The sequence below is a fragment of the Spinacia oleracea genome, chromosome 5, assembly GCF_020520425.1.
Source record: "Spinacia oleracea cultivar Varoflay chromosome 5, BTI_SOV_V1, whole genome shotgun sequence".
NCBI lineage: Eukaryota > Viridiplantae > Streptophyta > Magnoliopsida > Caryophyllales > Amaranthaceae > Spinacia > Spinacia oleracea.
In genome coordinates this window covers 56153115-56170915 of record NC_079491.1, presented here as the reverse complement: position 1 = coordinate 56170915, position 17801 = coordinate 56153115, and positions in this window count along the sequence as shown.

Sequence of the window (17801 nt, the reverse complement as noted above, 5' to 3'; positions counted from 1 at the left end):
AGACACCATCTCGAGCAACAAACACCTTGTTCTCAGATGTATTGTAGAAGTAATACCCCTTTGTTTCCTTTGGATAGCCCACAAGGATACATTTGTCAGATTTTGGATGAAGTTTGTCTGAAATTAATCGTTTGACGTATACTTCACATCCCCAAATCTTAAGAAAAGACACATTTGGAGGCTTTCCAAACCATAACTCATATGGATTCTTTTCGACAGCTTTAGACGGAGCTCTATTTATAGTGAGTGCAGCTGTATTTAGTGCATGTCCCCAAAATTCTAATGGAAGTTTGGCCTGACCCATCATTGACCTGACCATGTCTAGCAAGGTTCTGTTCCTCCGTTCCGACACACCGTTCCATTGTGGTGTTCCAGGAGGAGTCAATTCTGATAGAATTCCACATTCTTTCAGATGGTCATCAAATTCATAGCTCAGATATTCACCGCCTCTGTCAGACCGCAGTGCCTTAATCTTCTTGCCTAATTGATTCTCTACTTCACTATGAAATTCCTTGAATTTGTCAAAGGATTCAGACTTATGCTTCATTAGGTAGACATAACCATATCTACTGAAGTCATCAGTGAAAGTGATAAAGTAGCTGAAACCACCTCTAGCATTTGTACTCATTGGTCCACATACATCTGTATGGATTAAACCCAATAGTTCATTTGCTCTTTCTCCAACTTTAGAGAAAGGTTGCTTTGTCATTTTGCCAAGTAAACATGATTCGCATTTACCATAATCCTCTAAGTCAAATGGTTCTAGAATTCCTTCCTTTTGAAGTCTTTCTAAGCGTTTCAAGTTTATATGGCCTAATCGACAATGCCACAGATAGGTGAGATCTGAATCATCCTTTTTGGCCTTTTTGGTATTTATGTTATAAACTTGTTTGTCGTGATCTAATAAATAAAGTCCATTGACTAATCTAGCAGATCCATAAAACATCTCTTTAGAATAAAACGAACAACTATTGTCTTTTATTAAAAAGGAAAATCCCTTAGCATCTAAGCAAGAAACTGAAATGATGTTTTTAGTAAGACTTGGAACATGGAAACACTCTTCCAGTTCCAAAACTAGCCCGGAGGGCAACGACAAATAATAAGTTCCTACAGCTAATGCAGCAATCCGTGCTCCATTTCCCACTCGTAGGTCGACTTCACCCTTGCTTAACTTTCTACTTCTTCTTAGTCCCTGTGGATTGGAACATAAGTGTGAGCCACAACCTGTATCTAATACCCAAGAAGTTGAATTAGCAAGTATACAGTCTATAACGAAAATACCTGAAGATGGAACGACTGTTCCGTTCTTCTGATCTTCCTTTAGCTTCAAGCAATCTCTCTTCCAATGCCCCTTCTTCTTGCAGTAGAAGCATTCGGATTCAGAAGTGGGTTGACTGACCTTCCTCTTTACAGATTTGGCGCCAGTTTGCTTAGTTGGGCTGGCCTTGTTGCCACCTTTCTTAGCATTCCTCTTCTTTCCAGATTTCTTGAACTTGCCCCCACGCACCATAAGCACATCCTGCTCATCACTTTTGAGCGTCTTTTCAGCGATCTTCAGCATACCGTGAAGCTTAGTGAGCGTTTTGTCCTGACTATTCATACTGTAGTTCAGTTTGAACTGATCATACCCGCTATGAAGAGAATGGAGGATGGTGTCTATAGCCATTTCCTGAGAAAATTACTGATCCAGCCGACTCATATTCTCAATGAGTCCAATCATTTTGAGAACATGTGGACTTACGGGCTCGCCTTTCTTAAGCTTGGTCTCAAGAATTTGCCTATGAGTCTCGAATCTTTCGACTCGAGCCAGATCTTGGAACATGTTCTTCAACTCACTGATGATTGTGAAAGCATCTGAGTTGATGAACGTTTTCTGCAGATCTGCACTCATGGTGGCGAGCATTAGACATTTCACATCCTTGTTGGCATCAATCCAACGATTGAGGGCTGCCTGAGTGACCCCGTCGCCTGCGGCTTCGGGCATCGCCTCTACTAGGACATACTCCTTTTCTTCCTGCATAAGAACTATTTGCAAGTTCCTTTGCCAGTCAAGGAAGTTTTTCCCGTTCAACTTCTCCTTTTCGAGAATTGATCGAATGTTGAATGAATTGTTGTTTGCCATATTTAAAACTACAATTGAAAAGAATAAACAAATAAATAACCATTCACAGTTTCTCTTAATAAACTTAAATTCTAGCATACATGCATAATTCAATGTTCATTAAGCATTTTATTCAAGTTATGTGTTCCGGCAGGTGTGAATAAAATGATTCCAAGATCCTAAAATCATTGAAGAACTTAGCACAGTTTGTCGACTTAGTCCTAAAACATCTTAGGTAAGCAAAAGCCTTTTGCTAATAGTCTAGAAACTATTCTTGGTTGATAGGTACGTCTAAGAACTTATTAGGTAAACCTATCGATTTTGCCACGACATAAAAGGACTCCTTACTTATATCGTTGAGTTTCACCAAAACTAACATGTACTCACAATTATTTGTGTACCTTGCCCCTTTAGGACCAATAAGTAACACCTCGCTGAGCGAAAACTATTACTAGATTGATGTAAAGGATATCCAAGCAAGTGTATATTTTGGCATGGCACCTTTTAACTCAATTTTTAAGTTTGGAACTTAAGGCTCTTACTATGTTGGTTAGATTTTAAGTGAACTAAAATCCTTAATCATGCAACATAATCAAGCTTTTGATCTCATGCATTTTAAGACATATTTAAAAGCAATAAATAACTTAAAACATGCATAAGATAAATGTGATCTAGTATGGCCCGACTTCATCTTGAAGCTTTAACTTCAAAGTCCGTCTTGAAAATCTCCGTGGGAGGCACCATTTTCTTCAAATAGGATAAGCTATAATTAAAACTAAGTACAACTATTTGATGGTACGCAGACCATATTTGAATTGAAAAACAACTTTGGTACTTTAGACCAATTACATTCAAATTAATGGTACGCAGACCATATTTTCTATCCTATTTGGGCCATACTAGTCACTTCATAACCTGCAAAACAGTACATATACAATATATACCATTCACCCATTCATTATCATGAATGGCCCACATAGCTGGTTAGTAAAACACATTATGCATCACATAAACATTTGCAGCAATTAATCAAGGGCACCAATAATCTACAAATTATTCAGTCCTTATTAATTCTAATCAAGTTGTTTTAACCTTAAGGATTTGTAGACCTAATCAAAAGTTTATGACTAAAAAGGGCTCCCACTTAAACCAATAAATTCATATGCTTTACTAATTTTAAACATAAAAATGTATTTCTAGTCTAACCGGAAACATACAAATTTAATTAAAATTTAAAGCTCATATAAATTTATAATTGAATCCAAAAAGTTTAATTTAATTTCAGTCGTATTTAAATTAATTCATGATCTTAATTTTAGTAAAATAATTAGAATAAATAAAATTTATTATAATTACAATATTCAAAATTAAAATCCAAGAAAATAATTTAAATTATTAATTTTAAAATTAATTAAAATTACGTAAACTGAAAATTTCAAATTAAAATTTCCAAACGATCTAATCGCAACGCAACAATCCCACGCAACGCACGCCCATGGGCCACACGCACACAGTCATCGCTGGCCATGTGCGCGCAGCCCATGCGCTGCGTCGCATCGCTGCTGCTCACCATCGCAAGGCATCAATCGAACACGCGAGCTGGTGCTCGCTGCGCGCGCCAGCGCTTGATGCACGCGAGCCATCGCTCGCTGCGCTCGCTTGCAAGCGCTCGATACATGCGAGCCAACGCTCGCTGCGCGCCTGCCTTTCCCGCACGCGAGCTTGAGCTCATCGCACGAGGCAGCAGTATGCGAGCTGGCGCTCGCTGCGCGCGAGCCATCGACGCTGTGCGTAGCGCTCCTGGCACGCGAGCTTGCGCTCGCTGCGCACGAGGCTCCGCATGCTTGCGCGAGGCAGTGCGCGCTGTGGCGCAGCACGCTTGCTGCCCACACGCGACTGCTCGTGCCTTGCTCTCGCCCCTGCCCACACGCCCATTGCTCACAGCCCACGACACAAGGCAGGGCTGCTGCCTTGTGCTCGTGCACCATGCCCTTGCTCGCTACATTCGTACCGCATGGGCGACGAGCTCCCTTGCTCGTCGTCGCATGCCCGCACTATACAACACCCCTTAAGGGTAACACGTAGCGTCCATTGCTTTGTGCGTGCAAGTTATATGAGCGAGTCGCATAAAAATTAAAAATTTATATTCAAAATTAATGACAAATTAATAAATAATATTAATTTCATAATTTTAGGGCGAAAAATCGAAAATTTATTATTTAATTGATTTCCGATTAACATGGATTCAAGTCTAGGTCATAAAAATTTAAAATTTAACATAAATTTACAATTTTTATGGTGGTTTTTAATCATAGGTTTCTAATTAAATTATAACTAATTATGAAAATCAAATTAATTCTAAATTATTCCAATTTTCAACAAATTAATCATAATTACAAATTAGATTGCATAATTAACAACGCTAGGCATTCAAACTTGTTAAACATATACAGTAGGTCAATCAAAAATTCAAGATTTATCAACAAGAATCGCAAATTTTTAATTTAACAACTTAAATTTACGAAATTTTGCATTCGAAAAACTAAAACCTCTGAAAAGTCATAGTTAAGCTTCGAATTTGAGAATTCTGGGTTCGGCCGAAAATGTCAAAATTTTATAATGCCTTTTACATGCGGAATTGACACAAAAATCACTCGATTTGGATGAGTAACGAAGAAACTGCCGAAAAACTGCGTACGTATAATTAAATAAACGCAATTTGCAATTAATTAACAATTACGAAAATTAATCACCCCTTTTAATTCTTGCAAATTTGTAATATTTAACCATGTTCATGCAATTTAGATTATGAAAATAATAAGAGGCTCGTGATACCACTGTTAGGTTATGATACATATGACAATTCATAAATCATTCGGAAAAACCATAAAGCCAGGAAAGCATATTATTTACACATAATCATTTAGCATAGTTTAGATGCATACACTTTGTTGCGTGCCTTCCCTAGCTGCGCCCGAACCGAACAAGAACAAGTCTTTAGGACTCCAAGTGTCGTCCCTCCGTAGATAGTCCACAGCACGTCCGGATCCGCCTTAAGCTTGACCAACTAGAATCGCCCTTAAGGTACTTAGAATTTTCGGCTATTGTAGGCAATTATATGACTGAATTTTTGCTCTCAAAAATCACTTTGAATACTTGAATCGTATGTACAAATAATGACCCTAGGCCCTTATTTATAGAGGTATGGAAAAGGAATTGTAATCCTACTAGGATGTGGATTTGTTAATTAGAACTTTATTAGGACTCTAAATAACAAAGCAAATCTAATAGGATTAGGATTTTAATCTTCGCACGAATCCTAATAGGATTAGGATTTCCCGCACACGCATCGTACAAGCCGTGCACCCGCGCAGGCCTTGCGGCCCACGACAAGCGCACAGCCCATGTGCGGTGCTGCGCGCGTGCGCGCCCTTGGCTGGGCCTGGCCTTGCGCTGGGCCTGGTCGAGGCGTGCGTTGCTGCGTGCGGCTCGCTGGGCGATGGCCTGGCTTCGTGCTGGGCCTTCGTCTAGCGGGCCTCGTCCGATGCTAATTCGTACGATACGCTTCCGATTAAAGTCCCGATTCCGGAATTCATTTCCGATACGAACAACATTTAATATTTCCGATTCCGGAATTAATTTCCGTTTCGAACAAATATTTAATATTTTCGTTTCCGGAATTATTTTCCGATTCCAATAATATTTCCGATTCTGACAATATTTCCGTTTCCGGCAATATTTCCGTTTCCAGCAATATTTCCATTTCCGATAATATTTTCCGATACGTACCATGTTTCCGTTTCCGGCAACATCTACGACTTGGATAATATTTATATTTCCGATACGATCCATATTTCCGTTTCCGGCAATATCATCGTTTCCGGAGTATTCATTTCTTGCTTGTGACGATCTCAGCTCCCACTGAAACCAAGATCCGTCGATTCCGAATATCCATAGATGGAGTATTTAATGCCATTAAATACTTGATCCGTTTACGTACTATTTGTGTGACCCTACGGGTTCAGTCAAGAGTAAGCTGTGGATTAATATCATTAATTCCACTTGAACTGAAGCGGCCTCTAGCTAGGCATTCATCTCACTTGATCTCACTGAATTATTAACTTGTTAATTAATACTGAACTGCATTTATTAGACTTAACATAGAATGCATACTTGGACCAAGGGCATTATTTCCTTCACTTTCAAGCCGTCTTGAGTCACGAATAAAAAAAGAAGACCAATGAAAAGTACAAAAATAATAAATAATAATAAAGCAAACTTTGCAAAGCGCCTCTAAAAGTTCGTCTAAAAAAGAAAAGAAGCATTTAGCGCACCAAAAAAGATCCGCCCAGAAAAAATTTCCCGCCCCCACACCTGGGCGCCGAAAACTTTGACGCCCCAGCCTGGGCGTTGAATCTCTCTGATTGCTAAAATTTTGTCTAGAAGTGCTCAGCATTTTATCCGCACATGCACGGAAAAATAACGAACACTTGGAGGGGTACAACACGTATTCAGACATACGTACCACCAAAGAAATACATGTACTCAATCAAAAAAATATAAAACAAATTTTTTGGCTTACGGCAAGGCAGCAGATTTAAATAATAATAAACTTCACTTATTCTACCGTTTTAAATAATATGTTTCCACCTCAGAACGTACTTGTTTAAAATCGGCATTTTAAGAAACCATTTCCTAGGCTAAGAACTACGCAAGACCTGATTCCAAATTAAATCTATTTAAGGCGGATACGTAGGCAATCCATGATTCGGTCCAACCTATTTGCAAAAATATTAAAGCCTATAGAATAACAAGAATAAGAAATAGAGTCCCTTATTGAAATTTAATTACTTGCAATCCAAGTCGAAAGAAAAATTTAAATCAAAGGAAGAATCCAAGTCATCAAGATGCCAAAACGAGCATACACTGAAAAATAATAAAGGGCACGTACCCTTGCCAGAAGGAGCACTCACACTCCTAGGAACTTAGCCAAGACTCAAAAGATCGCTTTGCCTCAATTGAATGGGGGCTAGCGCAAGCGTCCATGACCTCTAAAGTACTCGACTTGACCCTCCCTAAAGCGAACTAACTCATTTAAAGACTTTCATTCACCACTAGACATAGTCGTTCGCTTAAAGACCTTCTTTCACCACTAGACACAGTCATGATCTCCAACAAGTAGTAAAGGCAGTAAGCTTGCAATAAAAATGATTATTCTAGGACATCGCCCCATCGTTCCTTCGAACACAGGGCACCCATTCGTGGTAATTCGAATGCTTGCTAATCCCTTTTGAAAAAAATCAGACATTGTCAATAGGACTTGGCACTTAACCAAGGCTCACCCTACTTAGACATATGACACGCGCATCTAAAATCGAAATCTAAAAGTATCATTAAAGGGAAGACATAATAGCAACTGGGGGCTAAAAAAACTGAAATGAAAGAGCTAGGGAAAGAACTAAATATACCTTGACCTTTTGTGCAGACATACACCAAGTAAATCTAAGTCAATTTGATAACGGTTTATATTCCCGCAATTCTGGAAAAGATGGCCTTAAAAGCCTAAAGCATATGCCAAACGGGCACAAGTATATCTTGACGCCTGCACCCTGGCTTCCAGCAAATCCTTAGACAGCATTCCAAAAATCGTAACAGTATTTTCATTCACTCATGTAATCCTGTACGAACCCTTCTATAAGTCAACTTAATTAGGACACCTCGGATTGTACACAGTAGGACTCGGACTTCAAATAATTTTCAAAGACTTCTTCGAACATAATAAAGTGTCGTTGGTTTAGGCTAAGTATGCGTTTATCTCGATGTTGCAAGTGAGTCAAAAATATTTCTAAATATGATTATGGGTAAAGAAAGGCACCTAGCTTTTGGACAAGGCACACTTCAACATGTGACTACCTTGACCATGGCAATGTCGCACAAATACGACATTTACAAGAGAAGTAGCAGATCACTACTCGAACGTACCTCGCACTAAACGAGTCTGGTTCAAGCTATTCATGATCCATGTCACCGTGAATGCATAAAGACGTATGCAAAGCATTATAGCACCAAGCCAATCCCGTAGCTACAATTGGGGGCTTGAGAAAAACACTCTAAAAATGCTCGAAATGACGATTTTATCGCAAATCCTCGACGCTAATGCTATACATACATCATAGGAGCTCAATCCTAAGCTTTAATCGTGTAAAACGAACCTTAGAATGGCTACAACCCCTCCCATATTCTAAAGCACTACTTAGAATATATAAAGTCACCCCACTAACAAGGGTAACTGAAAATCGCGAGTCACCAACACTCCGATCAAACTACTGCACATAACGCTCGCCCTACAAGCGCCCGTTACACAGTCTACCTCGTTCCAAAGCAAAAGCGAAAGAAAAAAATGAAGGATAAGAACTGTCAAAATATACTCAGAAATCATTTTCAACGCCCAGAGCTGGGCGCCAATATCTTTAACGCCCCAGCCTGGGCGCTGAATCTTTCTGCTAGCCAAGTTTTGCCCAGATATAAAAATAAGAAAGAAACACCTATGAATCCTCGCATCGAACGAAGTAATAAGCCGTGCATACCCACGCAGAAGGTGCTACACTTGTTCGAGGACCTGAACGAGGCGTGATGAAGTACTCCAATGCAAAAAATAATAATGATATCCCAACACCTGGAGGAATGTTCTAAGACACGCCGTTAGGCCACACAAGCCTACGTCATACCATAAGTTCAACCATCCCACGGTACAAGTCTAAAAAAAAAAGAGTAAGGCATATTGCACTAATGCAGGCACGACCAAGAGCATGTGTAAAAGAGGCAAAGACTACTTATCGCCCAAATTCAAAATGCAAGCCACACGACTTCTACATTAAGGATTAAAGGTAACAAAATATTACCTACCACGAAAGGGATAGCTCGCACCTACACGAGCGGAACCCCAGGGCATCTTTCTCGGAAGAACCTACAAAAATCGTACGCCAAAAGGAAGCATCCAAACATGCATACTTGGGGGCTCCAAGCTACGAAACAACCATAGCAAAATAAAAAAAAATCTCGAAGCAAATGTTTGAACAATCGAAAGGGCACGATGTTTGAGCCCACCTCGTGAATAGGCCTGAACCCTACTAAGCTTCTAAGCAAACTATTCGAAATCAGTCATTGCTCAAAAAAAAAATGATTCAAGCAAACTGATTAATGGAACCTCACATAACGACCATTCTATGAACGCTCGTTCGCACGTACATATCATCATTCTAAGTATTGAACATTCACGAACGCGTTCAAAAAGAAAAAATATACAACAACAAGAGCGGTCAAAGTCTTACGCCTCAAGGTATGTTCCTTGGGCCATATAGACTCGCCCAACTATCGCAATAACTGTACACCTTAAGAGCAACAGTTCCTTAAAATAATCGCCCCAAAGCGACAAGCACTGTAGTCCACCAATCGGCTACGGCTTCTCAAGAAAATCATCACGTTCTAAAAACAAAGAAAAAAAAAACAAAAGAAAAGAGAATACATACAACTTCCAAGTGAAATAAACGAATAACAAGAGGCCAACTGTGTCATCAAAAGACCAGCCCAAAAAACACTTTCAACGCCCCACCTGGGCGTGAATTATTTCAACCCCCAGGTCTGGGCGCCGAAAATGAACCCAGGCTCAAAAAAGGCCCTAATTTCTATTGGGCCCTGCCGCATCCATTTGACTCGAAAATTGCCAAATTCCTTACTGAAAGTTGCACCTCACGACTTTGTCAAGAGTAGCACACCACTATGAAGATCGCTCGCACTTACGAGCACGATCCCAAACACAATCAAGGACATTAAAAAATGCGTATCCCCAAAGAACCTCTTTGACAAGAACTGACCGCCAAGCACGAGTACTTGGTGGCTCGAAAGAAAAAATATATCTCAAAAAAAAGGTATGCAAAGTTAAAACAATATTCTCAGACTACGCTGTACAAAGTCCCGTGTTTGGATAATCTCAAAAGAAAAAAAACCGGTTTACGAACTCAAGACAAAGGTCGTCGTTGATACTTATACATGGTCCCCCAATCAAGGACCCAGGTAGTGGCAAAATTGAGCCGTAAGGACTAGCTCAAAACCATGAAGGAAGATGACCACGAGACTATGGTCCATCTAAACACATTGTCAACCCACATTCAGGTTGCAACTAAATCCGAGCATCCCTCGGAAGAATACGCTCCTATAAGAATGAATAAAAAGAAATTCCCAAAAGAAATCACAAGAAAAAAATGAAATAGGGACTTGCCCACCTCAATCGGGCAAGATCGCGACACGCAAATCCCAAATCGAAAAGACGAATTCAGGTTCGCTCACCTCCAGTGAGCGGGACGTCCACCCTTAGCGGACAGGGCTCGCCATCATCAGCCGGCGGGGTCTACGTCACAAACCGCGTAGGTCCTTATTTTCAAAAAAAACAAACGAACTTCAAAACAGACTCGTCCACTTCTATCGGACGGGGTGTCCACCCTTAGCGGACAGGCTCGCCATCTTTAGCCGGCGGGGTCTACGTCATAAACCGCATAGGTCCTTATTTTCAAAAAGCACAAACAAATTTCAAAATAGATTCGTCCACTTCTATCGGATGGGGTGTCCACCCTTAGCGGACAGGTTCGCCATCTTTAGCCGGCGGGGTCTACGTCACAAGTCGCGTAGGTCCTTATTTTCAAATTTCAAAAACAGATTCGTCCACTTCTATCGGACGGGGTGTCCACCCTTAGCGGACAGGCTCGCCATCTTTAGCCGGCGGGGTCTGCGTCACTAACCGCGCAGGTCCTTAGTCGCTGCAGCGATAACTTTTTCTGGTTTTCCCCTTTTCCACAAATTAAAAGGATTGGTTTTCCGTTTTTTCCAAAAAAGAGCGATGTGCTGGATTTTCCTTCGTTTTACGTCCCATAAAAACAAGGGGGTTTTCTCGTTTAGCTAGCCCTGAAAATGAGAATCTTTAAAAACATTTTTACCTCGTGATTGGGCTTGGCCAGGCCCAATTACACTTTATAGCTTTGATTTCGAAAACATCTGTAGCTACTCCCAATGACAAAGTGAGGGAGTTTCTACGCACCTTTAGATCATTCCAATGACAAAGTGAGGAAGTTTCTATACTATCAGTTGACAAATCCCAATGACACGTGAGGGATATGTCGACATTTCAAAGTGATAACCCTTAAGTCAAATGTTATCACTCGGGGGCTCGTGAGACCCTCGCAAAACAGGTCACATACACCATGGCTTGTGTGACGCACTCCGTTTAATACTTTGACCATCGTCTTACTCCAAGACTCAGTCAAAGTGGGGGCTAACTGTAGACACCTACTTTTGTCCCCATTCCCGAAAGGGAAAGGTTCGATGATGAAAACATAAATCTCCACTTGACAACGCATCTCCTATAAAATAACGAATCTCAATCACCCTTCTCGTTTCAACCGAAACCTGCTATTTATAGAAACCTGCTATTTATGGAAACCTGCTAAAAATAGTAACTGCCGTAAAGGGTAGCTTCTAAAAGTGGCAAATCATAAAAGATAGAAACCTGTCAGAATTAGGTGTTGCACTCCAACATAAATCCTAAATGAGATAGAAAACTGCAAGAATCCTATTCCTAATATGATTCGGAAATAAGAGTTACGTATTAATTAAAATCCTAACGAGCCTAGAGTTCGTAACGGGCCCAGACGCATTCCGTCATGAAATTGATACGCACTAAAAGACTCGATTATGTCTCAAACACTACGGATTTCAGGAATCCGAATCTGACTAAGAAAACAGCCCAAACATCAATTTCAACGCCCAGCCCTGAGCGCTGAAATCGCATGGGTCCTATTTTCAACGCCCAGTGCTGGGCGCCGAAATCTTTGACGCCCAGGCCTGGGCACTGAAAATACCTGGGTACGTGTTTTTTCCTAATTCTTTGTGGATTAGAACTCTGCAATTCTATCTTTCCACGAACTCTTCCCTATAAATACAGCCCCAAATTCGACGTGAAAGACAACACACAATTCATATTCTGAGTATTGACTCCAACCCTTAGCCTAAGCCTCAAGCTACGAAATTGTTCACGCGTTCTGTCGCAATCGATCCACAAATCGAACAGAACGTATCCTGTCCCATAATTGAGATTCGTTAAATAAAAAGGAGAAATAGCAAACTCAAAGTGGTTAGTTTTCTAAGAACCGTGACCCACCTCTCAAGGGTGTGTCGTAATGTGCCCCTTCTCGATGATTTAATTGCTTTCCTCGCCCTTTTTATGAACTGTTAAGCTAACTAAATCTGATTGCTCTACCACTCCTAACAAATATAATATTTTTGGGAAATTGGATTATCATGCTAGGTCCCTTAATGCAATCTAAATCAGATAATCGCGATCGATCTAGTATTATATGTTGCATATTATTAAAATCAACTCAGATTAGTTTAATAGTTAACGCATGTCCCTTCAATTATTTATGCTTAGCTAGTAAGGATATCCTGCCTCTGGAGTTATCGACGAGCGAAGTACTCCTCTCGGTAGTTACAGTCCCCCGAACCCTCAATCTCTACCTTGCGGGTGTATGTTGAGAGAACACAACAACGTCGTAATTTTGACATTACTCCTCACAATACAAACTTCAAAACTCTTCCAAACACATACAAAAAGTCCTAAATTCAAGAGCAATTGGGAGCTCGTGCCTAAGCCTAACTAGGTAAATCCGAATCCCATTTCAATCAATCATGCTATTTTGATTTCAAATGATTAGCAATTTGGTGTTTTTTGCCATAAAAAACACCACTTGCATCAATAATACATGCTTTTTCAAAAATACTAACTTTTTCAAACTACAAAATACAAATTTTCAAGATTCAAGGATGTTCAAAGTTGTTTGCATTCATCTCTTTGAACTAGAATCACCTTAAAGTGTGGAGTAATCAAAGATGACACCTTTTAGCATTTAAAGGTTTAGTCTTTTGAGATTCAAGACTCCACTTTTCAATATACAAGTTCAAGTTTTCAAATTTCAAAGATCCCACCATGTTTAGGGTTGTTCATAGTTACCTCTCTAAACTAGGATCATTTCAAGTTCAAATTTCAATCATTTCACGTTCAAGTTTCAATCTTTTCAATATTCAAGCTTTCAAGTTCAATATGCAAAATCTAGGACATTTGGGTTGAGAAACCTCTCCTAAGTTGAGATTTTTGGCTTTGACTTCGTGTCGGGCGCACTTATTTTTAAGGAGCCGCTTGGCGTTCGAATCTCATGTGCCCAAGTAAAAATTTCAATTATGAACCTTTCAATATCGCAATATCGCACTTTTAATATCACACTTTCAATACCGCAATTTCAATATCGCAATTTCAATTTCGCACTTTCAATTCCGCACCTTTACTTGCCTAGTCCATTTCTAGGCAATGTGGACCTACTCCCTAGTCTTTTTCTAGGGGGTCTTGTATTTACTAATTCCGCACTTTATTTAGTATTGTGATGTTGCTTTATGTGATTTATCTCTTTCATCACCAACATGCTAAATACAACAAAATACAAAGGTTACATCACGCTTGACGAAGATATTTTTGGACAAACCGGGCTTAGGTTCCTTAAATCAATCTTTAAAGCAAAGTGACCACCGTACAATTAGAAATTCTATTTTGTTCTAAATTTCAAACCCACATAGTCTAATCTTAGGGTTTATTTTCGAAACAATGTTGTGCCAACGTACTTGAATATTTCTAAAGCTCGCCGAATAAGAATTTTCGTTCCCGAGCCCGGATCTCACCCATCCGTTTCAAGGATTCAAGGCCTTATCCAAAAATAGAGTCATTTTGCGGTCTTCCCAAACGGGACCTAAAATAAGTTTGGTGGCGACTCCTTCGAGGTGCAAAAACAATTCAACGGTTCTCTAAACGAACCGTCGCGTGCCAAACCCCCCATTGTAGGAAACGGGAAAAAGATCCAAAAAACCCCCTACAATTCTTGGCGACTTTGCTGGGGAATTCTTTTCTAATTTCAATTTCGAAAATGAGAGAAGATTTCGAGCAACCAGCCACTTATCTGCCGAAGTACTGGATGCCAGCATTGGCGCCAGGCGCAGCCCCTGCGCTCAACGCCACTGCCTGCATCCAGGACAGTGGCTCACAGTGGCTTGTTGCCCACTTTTGCTCAACTTTTTGTGTTGGGAGTTAGTCTATTTTTGCATCTGGAAGGACGCTCCCAAGCCTCGTGAACGAGTGCCGAAAAACGGGCTTTACAAATACAAATTCAAGTACGATTTCAATTTCAATTTCTAGGCATTTCATGCATTTTTCGAAAACCATATTGTGCAAAATGAATTTCTACCTTTGCCCAAACGGATGTGTTCTACATTCGGGCTAGCCCCGGGGGCAACGAAATGGTGACTCTCCATACGGTTCCCGACCAAAGTGTGTGACCATTTCCGCGCCTACCGAAACTTGGCATTTGCTTGACATTCCCGATGTCAAGTATGGAGGCCGTCTGCCGACACACACTTCCCTTAGGCGGAACGTCAAAGCTTGTCGCCGGATCCGTCTCTTAGCCGAGTACCTTTTTGACACCCAAAGCCGACCACTTGCATCATACAAAAACTTAGACCGACCTTAGGTTGAGAACTTTGCATGTCGCATTCATATTCATGATTAGTGTGACAACGTGCTTCTTGTGCATTGTGTGGGCGTCTTTGCACGCGTGAATGGCTAACCTCGAGTTCTAGCTTGCCAAAACCAATTAGCCTCCAACTAGGAAACCAAACCCTTAGGAGCATCATTCAAACCTCATGCATCTAAATCGCCGATTTTAGGGTCTTTAGTAGTGTCACTCCATTTGATTCAAAACCCTTAAAACACGCCTCACGCACAAATGCCAAATTCAAGTTCAATCCAATGGCGTCATAAATGCCGGATTTTCCAGTCCAAATTCCAAGCTACAAATTCAAGTTCAATCCAACGGCGTCATAATGCCGGATTTTCAAGTCCAAATTCCAAGCTACAAATTCAAAATCAATCCAACGGCGTCATAATGCCGGATTTTCCATTTCAAAATTCCAACTTTCAAATTCAAAATTCAATCCAACGGCGTCATAATGCCGGATTTTCGAGTCAAGAATCCAAGTGTCAAGTTCAAAATGCAATCCAACAGCGTCATAACGCCGGATTTTCTATTTTCATAACCTCAAATTTCCAAGTCAAGTCCAAATCCAACGGCGTCATAATGCCGGATTTTCTAGTCCAAATTCCGAGTTTCAAAGTTCAAACCAAATTTTCTAGTCCAAAACCTCAATTTTCAAGTCCAAATCCAACGGCGTCATAATGCCGGATTTCCTAGTCTTCAAGCCTCAAGTTCAAATTCAAACTTTCTAGTCCAAAACTTCAATTTTCAAATACAACCCAACGGCGCCATAATCCTTGATTTTTTAGTCCAAATTTCGAGGTTCAAGTTCCAAGTCAAAACTCAACCCAACGGCGCCATAGTGCCGGATTTTCTAGTCCAAATTTCAAGCTTCAAACTTCAAATTCAAAAACCACAAATCCAACGGCGTCATACCGGATTTTCTATTTCAAACATTCTAGTCTTCAAGCATCGAAGTCAAGTTGCCAATTCCAAGTCTCAAAACCTCAAAGTTCAAATCCCAAAGTTCATGACCGGCGTAACGCCAACTTTTCAACTCCAACTTCCAAACCTCAAATTCCATGTCAATCTTTCGAATTTCAAATCCTATTCCAAATGCATGTCGTCGTAATGCCGATTTTCCATTCCGTATTTCAAACCTCAAGCTCGAAGTTCAAAATTTCCAAACCTTCAAATTTCAAATCCTACACTCCAAGTCCACGGAAGCATAATGCCGGACTTTCAAGTTCCCAAATTCAATGTCTCAAATCCACGACGACATAATGCCGGATTTTCCAAATACGAAGCTTCATGTTCTACATACAAAATGCATCCCTTTCCATTTCAAAATTCACACTTCGAGTCAAACTCAAATTTCAATCGGGTTGAAAATCCCCTGAAATAATACAAGTTCAAATTCGACGGGTTGAAACTCCCCAGAAATAATACAAGTTCAAGATTCCATCGACTGGTTGAAAATCCCCTGAAATAGTAAAAATTCCAATGGGTTGAAATTCCCTTCAATACTCCAATTCCAATGGGTTGAAATTCCCCTGAAATATTGACGGGTTGAAAATCCCCTAAAATAATACAAACCCCATTCCAAATATTTCCAACGGGTTGAAAATCCCCAGAAATAATACAAGTCCAATTGTTCAATCGGGTTAAAAATCCCCTGAAATAATACAAATTCCAATGGGTTGAAATTCCCTTCAAAAATTCCAAGTCCAATGGGTTGAAACTCCCCTAAAATATTGACGGGTTGAGATTCCCTTTAAATAATACAAAATCAATCACTTTCAATCGGGTTGAAATTCCCTTCAAATATTCCAAGTCCAATGGGTCGAAATTCCCTTGGAAATTAAATTTCCTAGTACAAGTCCAATTTCCAAATCCTAGAGCGGGTTGAAATCCCCTTCAAATAAGTCCAATTTCCAATAGGTCGAAATATTCCTTTTCGATCTCCCAAATTCTAGTACAAAGAGCCAACTTTCACAAAAGAATGAACGCTCCTCTCAAACATTCCCAACGGGTTGCAAATCCCGAATACAAGTACAAAATCCAAAATCCCGAATCTTCGGAGTGGCACTTAGAGTCAAGTATAGGTCTCATTAATTGCATGCATATCATATCATGTGTCGGGAAGTCCAAGTTCTAAGATTGTCTGGTGTGTCCTAACTAGGAGTCCGAAGATCCTGTGGGTTCGCCGAAGAGGGGAGAGGTTGAAAAGAACTCCAGCAGCCCTAGCCTCCCGCATAGCCGTTGTCGAGCAAGCAGCCAGAGCATCTCCTACAAATCAGACTCCCAGCCCCATTTAAGGAACAGTCCAAATGTCTGCCTCTGATCAACTCGCTCAACTCCTAGCGGCTTTCGCCAACCTCAGTGCCAATGTGGAGAGCATAAGCAACCGATTGGGTGTCGTGGAACAGGGTGCGCCCACTGATGACTTAACCAAGAAGATCGAGAGCCTTGTCAGTAAGGTTGCCAATCAAGAGAACTACTTTGACACCTCAATGGAGGACAACCTCAAGGGGAAGGCTAATCTGCCAGACAAATTCTCCGCCAATGATATTCCAAAATTCAAATCAACTGAAAATCCCAAGTACCATCTCAAGAACTTCAGAGCTACAATGGCCATCAAGGGGGTCGAACTCGAGCTATACCCACTGGTATTCCCTATGTCTCTGGAACCTGTCTGCCAAAAGTGGTACTATTCACTCAAGGAACATCAAACGAATACCTGGGAAGCGGTCGCTCGAGAATTCATGGAGCAATATCAGCCCAACATTCAGCTGCAAACTACTCTAAGGGAACTAGAAGTTCTCAGGCAAGGGCCTCAGGAAGGCTTTACTACTTACCTCAACCGGTGGAGGGAAATGGCATCCCAAATGGTAACCCGGCCATCCGAGAGAGAGTTAGTCAAGATTTTCATCGCCGGTCTCCTTCCAAAGTACAATGCTCACATGAAGTACCTAGGTCTGGAAAGCTTCAAGAGAACCTACGACATCGGGGTCGACATAGAGGATGACCTAATGAAAGCACTCGCAGCCCCAGCTCCGCAATCCGAAAAATGGAAG